Raw genomic sequence first — 15,247 nt, 5'->3', positions numbered from 1 at the left:
CCTTTAAATATAAACCAACACTTAGTAACACTATTTGGGAATATGGGTATAGTTCTCTCCAAACTACTTTTTGCTTTTTGTTGGACAAAGTATTTGGGAAAGGGATTCATGGAGACCTTTTGGGGTGTCTTGGTCCATCTACCCACATTAGTCTTGAAGGAATCCACATTATTTCATTCTCTGTGGAACCAAAAGAAGAACCTCTTTTTCAAAGCAATATATCCTTCCACCCAAATTTTGAAGTCAAGATACCTTTAAAGTATATATGTTAGTTTAGCTTATCTGGCTGTACAATGAAGTATTTCTCTGTACTTAGCTCATTAACAGTGAAAAAATTCAAAGAAAATACAGTAATATGTATTATCCAGACTCCCTGTGTATATTCCATCCTTACATGGCTTATTTTTCTTAGTCCTTTAATCTGTGACTATATTCTGTCTCTTTAAAGACTCTGTTTTTTTTTTCATATTCTTTTTCTTCTGTCTTTCAAGTCCACATACATTTATCTAACACTGTTAGCCATTTAGAGGTTTTTGCCATACTAATTCTTCTTTATTGTGTATCTGCAATCCTTTTCAGACCAATACTGCTACTTAAAATGCTAAGTGGCATGGCATAGACTAATTCTCTTTTGCCTTCTGGCTTTTCCCGGTCTTACATGGTAGATGAGTTGATTCACTGCCTATGACATTACTACTCCCTCAACTCTAGTAAGCAGTTGGCCCATGCTGCCACCAAGTAACTTGCAACACACTGCCCACAAACCCCATTGAAGTGCTTGGCCTCCTGAAAGAGCCAGAGTTCATGCTACCTGAACCAGGAAGCTCCCGTTTCTTATGCTGGATCAGTAAGCTTTTTCTTAAAGAAGTTAGGGTGAACCTGCTCACTGCAAGCAAACAGAGCCCATCAAAAAAAATTACAGCTTCCTAAAAGCAGTACTAAACTCTGCTCTTTTCTGTCTAAAATTTCTTTTCAAGCTCTCTCAGGTTTTATGTGGATGTAGTTTGCCCTGTCTGCACATCATTCTGTCAACAAAGTTTTCTATCCTGCTAAGTCCCACAACCATTCAGTCCCCCCAAAACACACACAGATATCTACATTAATTATAAACTGGTTGGCCTATTAGCTCAGGCTTCTTCTAAATTATCTCTTACATCTTACATTAACCCATAATTTTTGTCTGTGTTAGCCACATGGCTTGGTACCTTTTATCATGAGGCATTCTCATCTTTTTCCTCTGGGTCTAGGTGACTTGCAGACTGAGACTTTCTTCTTCCCAGAATTTTCCTTATCTGGTCACCCTACCTATATTTCCTGCCTGGTTACTGGTCAATCAGCATTTTATTAAACCAATACAATTGAAAAATCTTTACAGGGTACAAGATCATTGTCCCACAGTAAGTCAAGACTAAGGATGTTGTGACAACTTTTTTGTTCAATTTTAAGAAATGGAGCTGAGAGTAAGCAGGTAGATGAGAATGTAGAGGGAAGGGGAAGGGAGGAGAGATGGGAAACTGGTTGGTATGTAAAGTAAATGAAAAAGGTGTTATTTAAATAAAAACCAAGTCCATAAAACATTTGTAAATAAAGAAAAAACTGGAATTGATTGTGGTATCAATTGAGGTTATGAGATGTTATTTCTTTTCTCCTCTCATGACAATCAGGAGTGGTAGGGATTTATTCAGTGTTATTTCAAAGGAACATATACTATGTAATATCTCTCCAAAACACAAAATAGATCACTTTTTTACCAAGGTGTATTTAAGGCTGTGGTAAAGGAAAGCCTAATCTATTAATAGGGTGATATTGTATTGATATAGTGGTAAAAATTACCCTCTAAAATATTTTGTAGAACTCATTAGGTTGGATATGACTCCTCAGTCTATTTGCTATTTAAATAAGACTCAGATATTCCTGTATGGAGACTAGGCACTGAAGGTAAACTAGATAATTTAGATTATGTTCTTCACCCTTTTAAGCTGCTGCCAGAGTTGAAAGTTGAAGGGAATACTGTTCTCTACGAAAATGAATAAATAAAATTAGTAGGCAGTTTTAAATACCTCAGCTTTACCTTTCTTGTGGTTCCTCGAGGTAATCAGGAACAAGTTCATAGAATTGCATAAACCCTTCACTCCTCCAAACACAACCAATAAATGTGAAGAAGTTGGTGTCAGATCATATTCTCCAGGTGCATTTCTTAGGTTGCCTTTCACTGTGATCTGTATCACCTAGGGTCATATCACCAGAACACAGCAAGCCAGCTCCAAATACAAGCCATTAAAGATCTTTATGTTAGTCTTGTATTACTAAATATACTTAGCATTTGACTTATTTCTAGTTTACATTTACATCTATATTCCTTAGAGAATTTAAAATTACCAAGAAGAAGTCTTCTTTCTGTTAGTTGTTCTTTTAGTTCTTTTAGCCTTAGCCACAACACTTCAGGATGTATTTCTATGACAAAAGACCATATACATGAATGTTTAAATGGTCTGTTGATTTAAATATTTTCCAGCTCCTGTTGTTAATTTCTAAAAAAAAATATAATTTAAAATTATGTGTATAGGTGTTTTACCTTCATATATATTTGTGAGCTACAATCATAGTGCCTGAAAAGGTGGCTGATCCTCTGACATTGGAATTATAGATGATCATATGTCACCAAGCAGGTGCATGTAGGGGATGTAATCTGGTTCTCTAGAAAAACAACTCAAACTGCTGAGACATCTCTTTCTCCATCTTTCTCTGGTGTAGGAAGTCCTTCTGTCTATGTGTTGTTTGTATTGGTTAATAAAGGAACTGCTTTGTACTTATAGCAGAGATGTAGGGAAAGAGAGCTAGGTGGAAAAAAACTAAACAGAATTCTGGGATGAAGAAGGCAGGGTCAGGGAGATGCCATGATGTGTCACCAGAGATAGATGTGCTGGAAGTTTGCTGGTAGGTCACAACCTCTTGCTGTTACACACATTAATAGAAATGGGTTAAATTAAGATGTAAGAGTTAGCCAATAAGAAGTTAGAGCTAATGGGCCAAGCAGTGATTTAATCAAAACAATTTCTGTGTGATTATTTTGGGGCCAAGCTAGCTGGGTGGCTCCTACATTATTAATTTCTGGTATGATTCCATTATGATCAAATGACTAACTCATCCAAGTATTTCCAAATTCAATGAGGTTTATGTTGTTGTCTAAGATATGCTTTATACAGTTGAACATTACATAGGCATTTGTAAAAAAATGCTTTCCACTGTGCTTTTAGCCTCAGTTCCTACAATGTCTGACTGGAGAGAAGAGAAGAATCTCAAGACCTGAAGGAAGGAAATATATTACAGGGTAGGGCACTATGTCTTCTTCCTGTTGTCCATTGTAAAAGGAGGGAGTTTCTAGTCTACAGGAATTATCCCTGTCAAGAATTTTCTAGGAAAAGATTTTTTTTTTCTGAGAAAAAGGAGATAGTGCTCTTGGAAACCAATCACTTGTAATAGGGATTTCTTTATACTAAAGTTCCTTCCTGATATTACTGCAGAGGCTGGGCAAGGTCCTTTTGTGGGGCTTTCCAAATTCTAGAGGCCTTGCACATCCTTAAATTTAGGTACCTTCCATCTCATTTCACCATCTCTTGCCTGTATCTTTGACTCACCTGTCACCTCTTCATAAAAACCCTGTAATTTCATTGGACTCAGCCAAGTAATTTGAGATGATCTCAGATTCAAATCCTTAACTTAATTGCAGTCACAGATAGCCAAAGCATTCTGACTGATCCCTTGATGTGAGAATTTCTCAATTTCAGAACTATCAATTTATAAATTTTCTCTTATTTGTTATTGCATTTATAGTCACCTGCTAGTTACAACAGTAGTAAGAAATTGAAACCAGCTAAGCTTCTGAGTTAGTCAATGTTGAATTATGCCCTAATTAAATCTTCCTTTCCTTTCACATTTCAGTAGCTCTGCTATTCCTTTTTCTCCCTGAGAAATGAAAGACAAATAACTTTGGAGTTAGTTTTAGAAATGACTTGCATGAAGACTCAGACTCCAAAACTTCTCTGTAGGAACAAAGAGTAAAACTTTGTATAAATTAAATTTAGCCAAGTTTTATAGAGCCAAGCACGATTTGCAATTTGGGAAGCTCATGAAACTAGAAAATATCCAGAGAAACTTCAATCTGCCACGAAGTTGGCAAATATTTATAGACAGAAAATGGAAATGACATAGAGACATTCCCATTGGTTACAACTTGATGTTTGCCTTATTTGAACACAGCTTATACAGTTGGTTATCTGTGTTTGACCAAAGGTCAATTGCTGTGATTGGCAGAAACTGAGCTACTGTTACAAAGATACACACTGAATTAGGCTTTAATCTAGTTTACTTCTAAACTATGTTCACTTCTTTATGTACGGCTTATATGGTAGTCTTCATAGATCGAATTTAGCTGAATTTCACAAAGCATGCTTCCATATGGGAGGGATCTGTGCAGCAACAACTGAAAGATATTCTCTCTCTCCCTCTCCCTTCCTTTCTCGTTCTCTCTTTCCTTTACACCTTTACACACACTCCACATAGAACATGCACTTACACAATTATAACTTTTATGTAAAAAAAGCTTATAAAGATACCTTAGATAATATATTATATTTTATTCATATGATTTGTACACTGAATGAACTCTCTATTACTTTATTTATTAATAGATTCTCAGGACCCCAAATAGTAAGTTTGTTGAACAAAAAAATATTACCAGGAATAGAAGTACAATATACTACTTTCTGTTTACCCAAATTAGAATATTAGTTATTTTTAAGATTGAACTCACTAGGGCTAGGGAAATTTTATGTGTCTGCCCCTCACCATGTGGGTATATGTGTGTGCATAAATAGGAGCTCAATATCAGGTAACTTCCTCAATTATTTTCTACCTTAATTTTTGAGACAGGGTTTCAAACTAAACACAGAACTGAGAATTATCTAGACCAGAGGTTCTCAACTTTCTTAATGATACAACAACCTTTTAATAAAGATCTTCTTGTTGTTGTGACCCTGACCATAAAATTATTTCATGGTGACTTATACATTGACTATGCTAAAGATATGAATCATAATATTAGCAGTATTTTCTGGTGATTTTAAGTGATCTTTGTGATAGGGTCTTTTGACTCCCCAAATGAGCACTGACTTAAAAACTGAGAACCAGTGTTTCTCTAGAATCTAGACTATATGTCTTAAACTTCTAGAGCTCATCTTGTCTCTGAATCCCTGGGATGGGAATTATAAGTATGCAATGATATGTCCAACCTCTTAAACTGTTCTGGTAATCTAACTCAGGAGGTCATGTTTACATACTCAGCACTTTACCAATGCATCCATATCCCTGGCCCCCTTCCTTTTTCTACTACTGAAAAACTATAACTCAGAACTGCTGTTTAATGTGCACAGTTGTGGGGGAGTTATTTATTTGTATTTTTTGTAGACATATTGGTCACAACTTTAACTTGGTTGTGGTAATTAAGGTAGAGTATAAAATCATATTAATGAATATGAGATGAATAATTTATTCCATAATTGTGTCAAAGTAGTGGTTCATAAATAAACCACCTAAGGAAAAGAAAGTCCACAGTTTTACATGGATGAAGAGATTTCAAATTCCGTATGGGACACATTATAAAAAATTGACATAGATCAAGGCTATTATATCTGAACCTTTAGGGCATGTAAAATATTTGCTGTGATGAAAGTTTGCCTCAAAAACACAGCTGGAAACCTCATTCCCAGATGGAAGATGCTAAACTAATATAGCCCTTCCTGAAAAATCAACATAGAGGACTGATATTTAATGACACAAAGAAAGGAGGGTTGTAACTGGAATATTCATCTTTTTTAAATATTTATTTTTATTTTTGAGATTATAATTACCCAATTTCTCCCTTCCATTTTCTCCCCCTGAATTTCCTCTAAACCCTCCTATATACAGCCTTTTTTGGTAGATAGTCTGATTTTTGAATGAAATATTGTCAGCCTACATTGGAAGGGTTCGTTTAGACAATACATACATATTTATATACAAACTTATTTGCTTATAACTGCTAGGTATTTTAGGTAGATAGTGAATCTTATGATTACTTATGACTTTCCAGACAGCCATATTTTATTTTATCTTACTTCTTCTATTTTTATTTTCTTTTCCCTTCTTAGTTAGAGCTTCTGCTACTGACTTTATCCATTCTTCCCAGAAAATAACTTATATCATCTGAGGAAGCCCAAATACAGAATGTAAAACCATGTAGCAGTAAGTCTTACCCTTGAGAAACCACAAGTAATAAATTCAACTTGGAAAAGTCTCACAACTCTCTGAAACAAGTCCACATTTTTGAACAAGCAAGAAAGGGCAAGTTCAAGAATGATAATAACTACTTTACAGCTACACTGAAAGGATGAACTTAGAAAATATGTATCACTATACAATAAGTTTATAAAAGCACATTAATGTTAGTTGCTATTATTACAATATAAGTAATAATTCATTAGATACTGGGCTAAAATAAGCATTGCTTGGGGTTTTCAGCTACATCCTATCCTGTGCCGTATAAAGAAAGTAGTTATGAGCCTGATGTCCTTATATACACTAAGTACAAGCTCTACAATTGAATTATATTCCCAATTTTAATAATGACCTTTAGTGATTAAAACCACCAAGAATTCAATTTTCTTACAGTAGGTAAATGTAATATCACAGTTAACTGAGATATTTTCCTTCCAATACTTTTTCAAATTAGTGAGATCAAAAGATTTTGTTATGTGTCAGTAAAAAAAAAAACCTAATATTCTGGGGAAGTCTATTCAAAGAAGAAAGAAACACATACCTTGGCTCCCACCCCACTGCTGCTCCAGGACCAGAGAGCATCTACACAAAACATGCTTAGTAGCTCCTTATTGGATACCTACCTGTCTTACCAACTTGTTTTCAACTTGGAAAACATTGATGAGTCTGGCAAAGAATAAGAGGATGAGCACAATAAGAATGGCAACAAAAATACTGAGCATCTGAAGTCATCCTTCAGTTTAGGGACTAGGGAGAGGATATTCATTCTAGGGCATGTCTGTATTTTCTGCTGTTTATTGTGGAATTCCACATAGGAGTAAACGTATGAAGCAAGGATCTTCCTTTTAACTAGGGGTATGAAAAGGAGAAATTAAATAGAAGATAGCTTGAGCAGTCTTGCTAGATCTTAGGATGATATTTTCACACATTGTTTTTCATTCATATTTGTTCATGCTCATTACTGTAATCATAGTAAGTGGTAAGTGGAGGAAACCTATGCAAAGAATGTCAGCATGGTGGTTACAAGTACAAAGAAAAACGATTTTCATTTTTTTTTCAAAAATATAATCATTCCATTTACTTGAAAAGAAACAGACAAGGGAAAGATATAGGTCAGGGGAGAATCAAATTAGTCTGACAAGTAGCATCACAAATAAACAATCCTGAATAGGATCAAAGAATATTTTATACATATGTGTGTTTGTATAAAGATGTCACGCCAAAAAACACTGTTTTGTACAACTAATGAACATTTTCAACAGGGAAATATGGTGATATTTTGTTTGTGATCTAACAAAAAATGCTTGGCTGAAGATCAGAGTGTAAAGCTAAGCCACAGCCACAAGTTAGCCATAGAGGCAAGAAAGTGGTGGCATACACCTTTAATCCCAGAATTTGGGAGGTGGAGGCAGATGACTCTCTGTGAATTCAACTGTAATGATCTGTTCTGTCTCTTTAAGAGACAAGCCATGCCCACTCCCTTTTCCATCCACTGAGGCAGGCAGATCTTCCTTCCTGCTTGCAGCTTGAGTCTCTTCCTTTTCTGTCTCCCTCTGGAAGAGGCAGCTTCTGCTTCTCCCCTTATCCTCTTCTGTCTCTTCCCCTCTCTCCCTTTCTCTCTGCTCTTCTCCCTTCTCCCTTCCCCCTCCATAACCCACAAAATAAATATCAAACCTCACTCTGTATGGTGTGCCTATCTATCTGTCTCTTGCCTGCCACCTGAAACCAGCCACCTTCAGAGACCTGTGGCCTAAGACCTGCACCAGTCCTTGCCTTGGACTGGCTGCTCTTGGGACCCACTGCCGACTACTACCTCTTGACCTGCAGTGTTTCTGCCACTCCAGCTACCTGGGGATCTGTAGAATTTTTTTTTTATTAATCCACACAAAATTGATCCAGTCTAAAAGAGAAACAGAGCCAGTAGGTGATGACTCACTCCTTTAATCCCAGTATTTAGGAGTCATACATCTTTAACCCCAGCACTAGCAAAATGAAGACAGGCAGGAACATGACTGGGCAGAGAGAGAAATATAAGGTAAAAGGAGACAGAAACACATTGTATTCAGTCTGAGGATTTGTGGAAACAGGATCTTGCTGCCCTTCAGTGTGAGGATTTGATAAAGTTAAAAGTTAAAGTGGCTGGCTTTACTTCTTTAATATTTCAGCATTTACCCCTACATCTTAACTCTAGGTTTTTATTATTGCAATCTATTAGGAATTGTGCTACAGGGAAACAGTACAAAACTTGGAATTGGGGGTTCTGATAGAAGTATCAATACATCTTTAGTTGGCAATAAAGCACAAGGCAACTTGAAATAAATCCATAAACTCCTAGTGTTTTTATCTGTCATACATGGGGCGATTTTAAAACATACCTCATAATTACCAGAAGGAGATGTGCTCTTCAAAGGGAAACCATCTGTCATTTCCCACATAAGGCATAACAACATACTATAAAGATATTAATAATTCACTTAACTAAACCCGACAGAAGCTTATGGGAAGCAATGGTTTTATCAACATGTAACATTTTTTTTGTAATCTTTAGTTCCCAACTTGTACTTGATTTCTAATGCCATAAGTTTTAATTAAGAGCTACCATTTTTCCCATTCCTGTTGTTCATTACATTTTACATTGTCAGGATAGATTTTGTTAGAAAAATATAGCAAATCCTAAACTTTTCAGTTCCTGGAGTTATACTAAAGCCAAATCCCTGACTACCTCTGGTGTACAAAGTGTGGGCTGTCAATGAATAACACTAATGTCTGCAAAGATCTTCTAAGAATTATCAACTCTTGGGGTCAAACCCATACATACTGCACCAGACTGTCCCAGGAGATTCCTTTAAATGATCTGATTTGAGGCACACTGCTCTCCAGAAACTTTATCTTATTGTGAGGCTTTCATTTATTTCATTGCTTTTTGTATATACCACTGGCCACAGAAATAGAACTTCATAATAAAGACAGCCAAAGCTAGAAAGGTTCACTTTCATGTTCTAGACAAGACCCTGCACTTTTATCAGGGGGTAATACTATCTCCAAGATCACATGCCTACTAAGCCAAGAACCAAACTCAGTCTAATGCTTTGAATACTAGTTCTTTCCAGTTATACCTAATGTTAACAGAAACATGATTTAAATATATCCATTTCCCTTCTTGAATAGCAAAAAAGGTTAATCACAGGATTCCTGGGCCACTCTTTGTATTCAGACTTTCTAGCTTCTATGTGTGTGTCTGTATTTATAGAAGACGACTATCAACTCCTTGTTTGAAACCAAGGCCATTTGTGTGATTGGGGTGATGGCTTGACCATTTACCTCTGGCTTCATCATTATGGAAGTAGAGATGACTGATCTTCATAGAGAACTTTGATAGTCTCAGCTGAAAAGCCTTTGGAAATCACAAAGAATTACAAGGCTATACATATGAAACCTATACCATCCCATGAAATCCCTACATCTAGAGATGAAAACAAACTTAGCAGCATCTCAGATCTAGGCCCTGCTTCACCCAGTAGCTTAGTTCTCTGGGAAAAATCAAAATTACTTTGTCCATTATGAACACAAAGTTTTTTTAATTTCTGTAGAAACAACCACCAGGACAGGAAGAAACTGATTAAAGGTTCTGTGTCTCAGCTTTGAGCACCAGCTCTTCCATTTAGGGGTTGTCTCAAAAGAAGCCACTGTTCCCACACTCTGGACCCCTGATTATTCCTCTTAAATGGCCACCATACCAGAAAAGCAAAGAATTACACCTCATTCTATGCTCTGGGTACCCAAAGTTGTCTCTTTCTATTGGCTATCAGTGTGTGATTGACATCCCTTTGTTATAGCAGTTGTTGTTTTCTCAGTCTCTTCTAGGACCAGTGTTTCTAAGTTAGTGACTATATGGCTCAGTAAGGGATTCCATCACCAACTCCCCTAGGAGAAAACATACATCAGTCCATCAGCATGGCCAGTGTTCTGTCATCGTGACAGCTGACCTTATTTATGAAATGTTTATTAATGTCTGATCACAACAGGATGAGTCCCAGGCAGACCAACACAGATCCAACCTTCCTTCCTATGGTATTTTCAGATATTTCTACAAGAGTCACCAGCTGTAGGATGAACTGGTACACTCAAGAGACCAAGATGAAGGGACTAGTTACATGATCCCTGATGCTACACTAAACATGAAGGTCAGTCCACACATAAATGTGTTTTGTCCATGTACTTTTCAATGATTTTAGCCAGTTTTCTTTTTATTTAAGATTGCTTTGTTTTTCTGTTCCATGAAGCTTACTTTTGTGAATTAATATGCACATCACGTTCATAACAAATTTTTCCTTAGCTAGCTAAGTTGTCATGTGATTTTCTTAAAATTATTTATAATTTTATCTAGTAGTTCAAATTACCATTCTAATTTTAAGTTGCCACCTTAGAATAATGATATAAATTAAGTAAATATTTGTAAACTGAGAAATCCTAAACAAATCTAAAATGTTATTTTTAGAAAGCAGTGAGTCAGGAAAAAACTGACTTGTTCTTATTTTGTTTGGCATCCAGAAACTAATGGAGTCCCCAGATAATATTCTTCTAATACTTAATAAATACATACATTTAATTTCTTTTCATTTCAAAGGTCTAGTACATGTGTTACTTCTTCAAGATTTGCTTCTACTAATGCAGAAACTCACAACTGGACAATATGCAGATAATGAGAGATTTTGGAGTACTTAGTTCTGAAGAGGATGTCTTTATTAAACCCTCCTCTCAGGGCTTATTGAGCTATGTTGAATAAAAGGTTAAAAAGTTGTAAGGGACAGAGCGGTAGATGACTTCAAGAAAATTTCCTCCAGACACAATGAGAATGATTCACATATGAATTCACAGATACTATGTCAGCAAGACAGGGACTTTATCATAAAGTTTCAAGCCAGACTGTGTCTCAATGATGAAATGGAGACTCCAACAAAGGATCCCACCTCCAATCAAGAAAAAAAGGCAATGGAAAAGGAAACCTTGATTTTGCTAATAGGATCAGAAAGAGTATTTTGGTCACATTTAGGGTAGGCTCCATGTCTAACAGTAAATAGTCAACATAATATGAAAGCACTGTATTTTTTGTAGACTTTTTGTCTTAAGTTGATTTGTTGGTAATTTCTTAGTCTCATTGGTCTTATGTTTGTATACTTTCATTTTAATTTTGTTCTCTCTCTCTCTGTCTCTCTGTCTCTGTGATTCTTGGGCTATTTTTGTTCTTTGACTTTGTTGTTATTTGTTTGCTTTTTAGTCTGTTTTTCAAACAGAGAATGACAAGGCATAAAGATATAAGGAAGTGGGGAGGATCTGAGAAGGGTGAAGGGAAACAAAGACCAGTATACATTGCATTAATTTTATTCAAGAAAAGCTACTCACTTCTAGTGTTGTTGGGGTTTCTGTCTTTCCCAGTTTCCACAGTCGTTAAGTCCCAAAGAAATCACACAGAAGTCTACATTAGTTGTAAACTGATTGGCCCATTAGCTCAGGCTTCTTATTAAATCTTATAACTTATATTAGCCTATTATTCTTATCTATGTTAGCCACGTGGCTCATTACCTTATTTGATGAGACAGTTACATCTTGCTTCGTCTTTGGCTGGGTCAGGATTTCAGAACAGGACTTCCTTCTTCCCAGAATTCTCCTGTTCTCATTGACCTGCCTGTACTTCCTATCTTGCTGTCTCACCTATACTTTCTGCCTGGCTACTGGCCAATCAGCATTTATTTAAAATATAAGTGACAGAATAAATATAAACAGTCGGCCAACATCACTTCTAGGATTGGTACATGTCTTGTAGACACATAACTTTCACACACATTTAAAAAAGACCTAACATTGTCTTAAGCAATATGACTTATAAGTATTCCTTTGTTGATTAAAAAACACTTAGAAACACCTATATCTAAGCTGTATTCAAATTCAGCCAAAGCTTCATTAAAAGTAAAATTATCACTGATGTCCTGCATATGCTGACAACTGTTCCACAGTCTCTTTGTAAACTTCCTTTCTTTTCCTTTAAATGTTTCTTAATACTAAGAGTAACAACAAGACAAAACTTTGGTTTGAGCCAGATAATTTCCTGCTCATTTGGAATGACCTTTGTTTGGCTATACAAATCAACCACACTCATATAAATTCTAACATTTTAATAGAAAAATATAATTTGATCGGAAAAGCAAATTAACCATTTATGGAATTCTGAAACACGGAGTTGGAAAAGATGACAGCAATTGAACTCAAGAACTTCTTTGTAGGATCATTTTATGCCTTTTAGAACTTCCAAAAACTACTATGGCCTTATCTGCCACTCAAGATAAAGAAAAGAAGCAGAACCAAAGGTGGAAAAAAATGCAGATGGTTGTTCAGTCTGGTAGAGAGATATTTCTATTATTTCTCCATCTAATCAAAAATAAACCTGTGATATTTTAAAGCTACCACAAAAGAAGAACAAGGAAATCATGATCATACCTTATAAATCTAGAGTCAGGAACCTACATTCAATTTTTTCTCTTTCTGGATAATAAGGATGGTTTCTTGATAATATGGTATAATTACTTAAGTGATATCTCAGTGGCATATCTGCTTTTCTCTAGCCATAAGTTCAAAAATTCTACTTTCCAAGTCTGTCTTTCTGTCCATGCTCCACCAGCCATATCAAAATATGCTCACACTTCTTTATAAAGTGCTTTTCCTGATACAATCTTTCCCACTTAGACAAGTTCTTCTTTGAACACATAGGATCCTAGAAGATATTTCTGACCAGTGTTACACACTGTAACCTGGTTCTACTCTACTCCATGTTACTCTGGAAGATCTTTAGTCCATATCATCTTTAACATCCTCTGAGACCTTAAGACAGAAACGGTTCTTCATCCATGTATGGTGGACAAAAGGTCACTTTATATTCGCATTATCATAAGTTGTAAAGCTATTAAATACACTAGTATAATGTACATCACAGATCAATAACAAAGTCTACTATAGAAGGTCAGCAGTTTCTGCGTATCTGGTGGACAGTGAGTAAGAATGAGTGATAACTTGTGCTATATGGAGAAGATATTAACAGAAAGACAAATCCCCTAATTCCTACAGAATAGTTTATTTGGTTGCTTAGTTTTTTTGTTATTTCCCACTGCAGCACAGTAATTTATGAAAATGACATTTCTATTGGAGTAATTTTCTCTAAATTATTATTTGCCAGGTCCACTATATGCTTAACCAACAGGATTTATCTATACTTTCTGACTGAGTACTACCCAAGCTTGTATTTAAGAGGAGAGTGAATGTATCGTAAGGACTCAGAAGAAATTAAAGAATGTCTAAAGACATATCTCAAAGTTCAAACTTGTCCACTGCAATTCAGAATTTTAGTTGTGATAAATCATACATAATGGAAGAGTGGGAGAATTGAGGAAAGTTCAGTAAAAATCATTTAAATCTCCATTAAGAGAGCATTAGAGCTCTCACCACTGCCACACCATTAAGCATCTCATTATCATTAGTTCTCTGTCAGTTTCAACAATTTTCTTTTCATCCAATACTACTTCATTCTCTGACCCAACAAATGCAATTTGACCTTATTAGCCTCCTTGGTGTTAGCATTGGAATAATAACAAGGTGAAGTCAATTGCCATCTATACCCTAAGCTTGACAGTTACTTAAGTTAGGTAGTTGTAATTGCCATGGCCAAAGGTCACATACTTGCCAGTCAGGTTAACCATACCATATTGGAGAGCTAGGATATATGTAAATTTATAATAGTGAATAAACAGACATAGATCCCATAGATTGTGAACAGAAGCTACCAAGAATTTATACATATTAACTGATTTAGATATAGTCTTCTGCAGTGTTCATGCATGTACCAGAGAGGTCCCTTGGTTATACTTATATTGATGTGATAGCATCAGTTGAGATCATAATTTACATTAGAGTTCACTCCTGAGAGATCATATTATGTGAACTTCTCACAAATGTATTATAACAAATATTTGCCAATAGTTTGGAGTTAACAACTTGAAGATATAGCACACTGACAAGTTCTCAGAAATTATAGGCCATGATAGAATCAGTAAAATGTTTGTGTAGGAACTAGTGAAATCTTATATTGTAAAAACAAGCAGTAGTAGCTAACAACTGGAACCACCACCATATCTTTTAGAATCATAAACATGAAAATTCTATTTTAGAAATAAGCAATACGTTCCAATATTGATATATTCAAATATATATATATTTGAATTGTCATGCGAGAGTAACTGTATCTGTGATTACTGATAATGTGTGTTCTATGCAAATATCTTCATCATATAGAGTCATAAATATTTAATGTTGTAAAGGGAAAAGAAGCCTATTTTTTTGTTTATCTCAGATAGAAAGATGAACTTCCTCTTTTAGTTCTCTTACTTAATAATAAAATTGTGTAACGCAGAATGTTAATTTATAGTTAAATGGCCTTTTAAAAACCTAAATCAATATGTGTGAAATCCTTTATGCAAAGTTCAGACTGGTCTACCTACTTGAATAGACTGATAACTTTCAGCAATGAGATGGAGTGCCAGAAGCTTTGGTGAAGAAGGGAAAGGAGAGAGAAAATGTGAACTGGATATGAAACTACTGTTGGAAATAAGGCACACATTATGATAGATTTATTTTTTTCCTATTAGTGATTAAAGTTATCCATAATATGCATATCATTTTTATCATAACAAAATGACCCCAGCTTTGGGTGATATGCTCATTACTCTGATTTCATCATTACACAGTATACTTTTGGAGTGGAACACAGTGTCTCATCCTATAAAAGTATTACCTGTCAATTATAAATAATTTAACAAAATATATTTACCTTATAACTCTGAATATGAGAAAATGATAGTTTTTTAAGGTCTTGATTTTTTTCATT

This window comes from Microtus ochrogaster, unplaced genomic scaffold (assembly GCF_000317375.1).
Source record: "Microtus ochrogaster isolate Prairie Vole_2 unplaced genomic scaffold, MicOch1.0 UNK1, whole genome shotgun sequence".
NCBI lineage: Eukaryota > Metazoa > Chordata > Mammalia > Rodentia > Cricetidae > Microtus > Microtus ochrogaster.
This window is presented reverse-complemented; position numbering follows the sequence as displayed.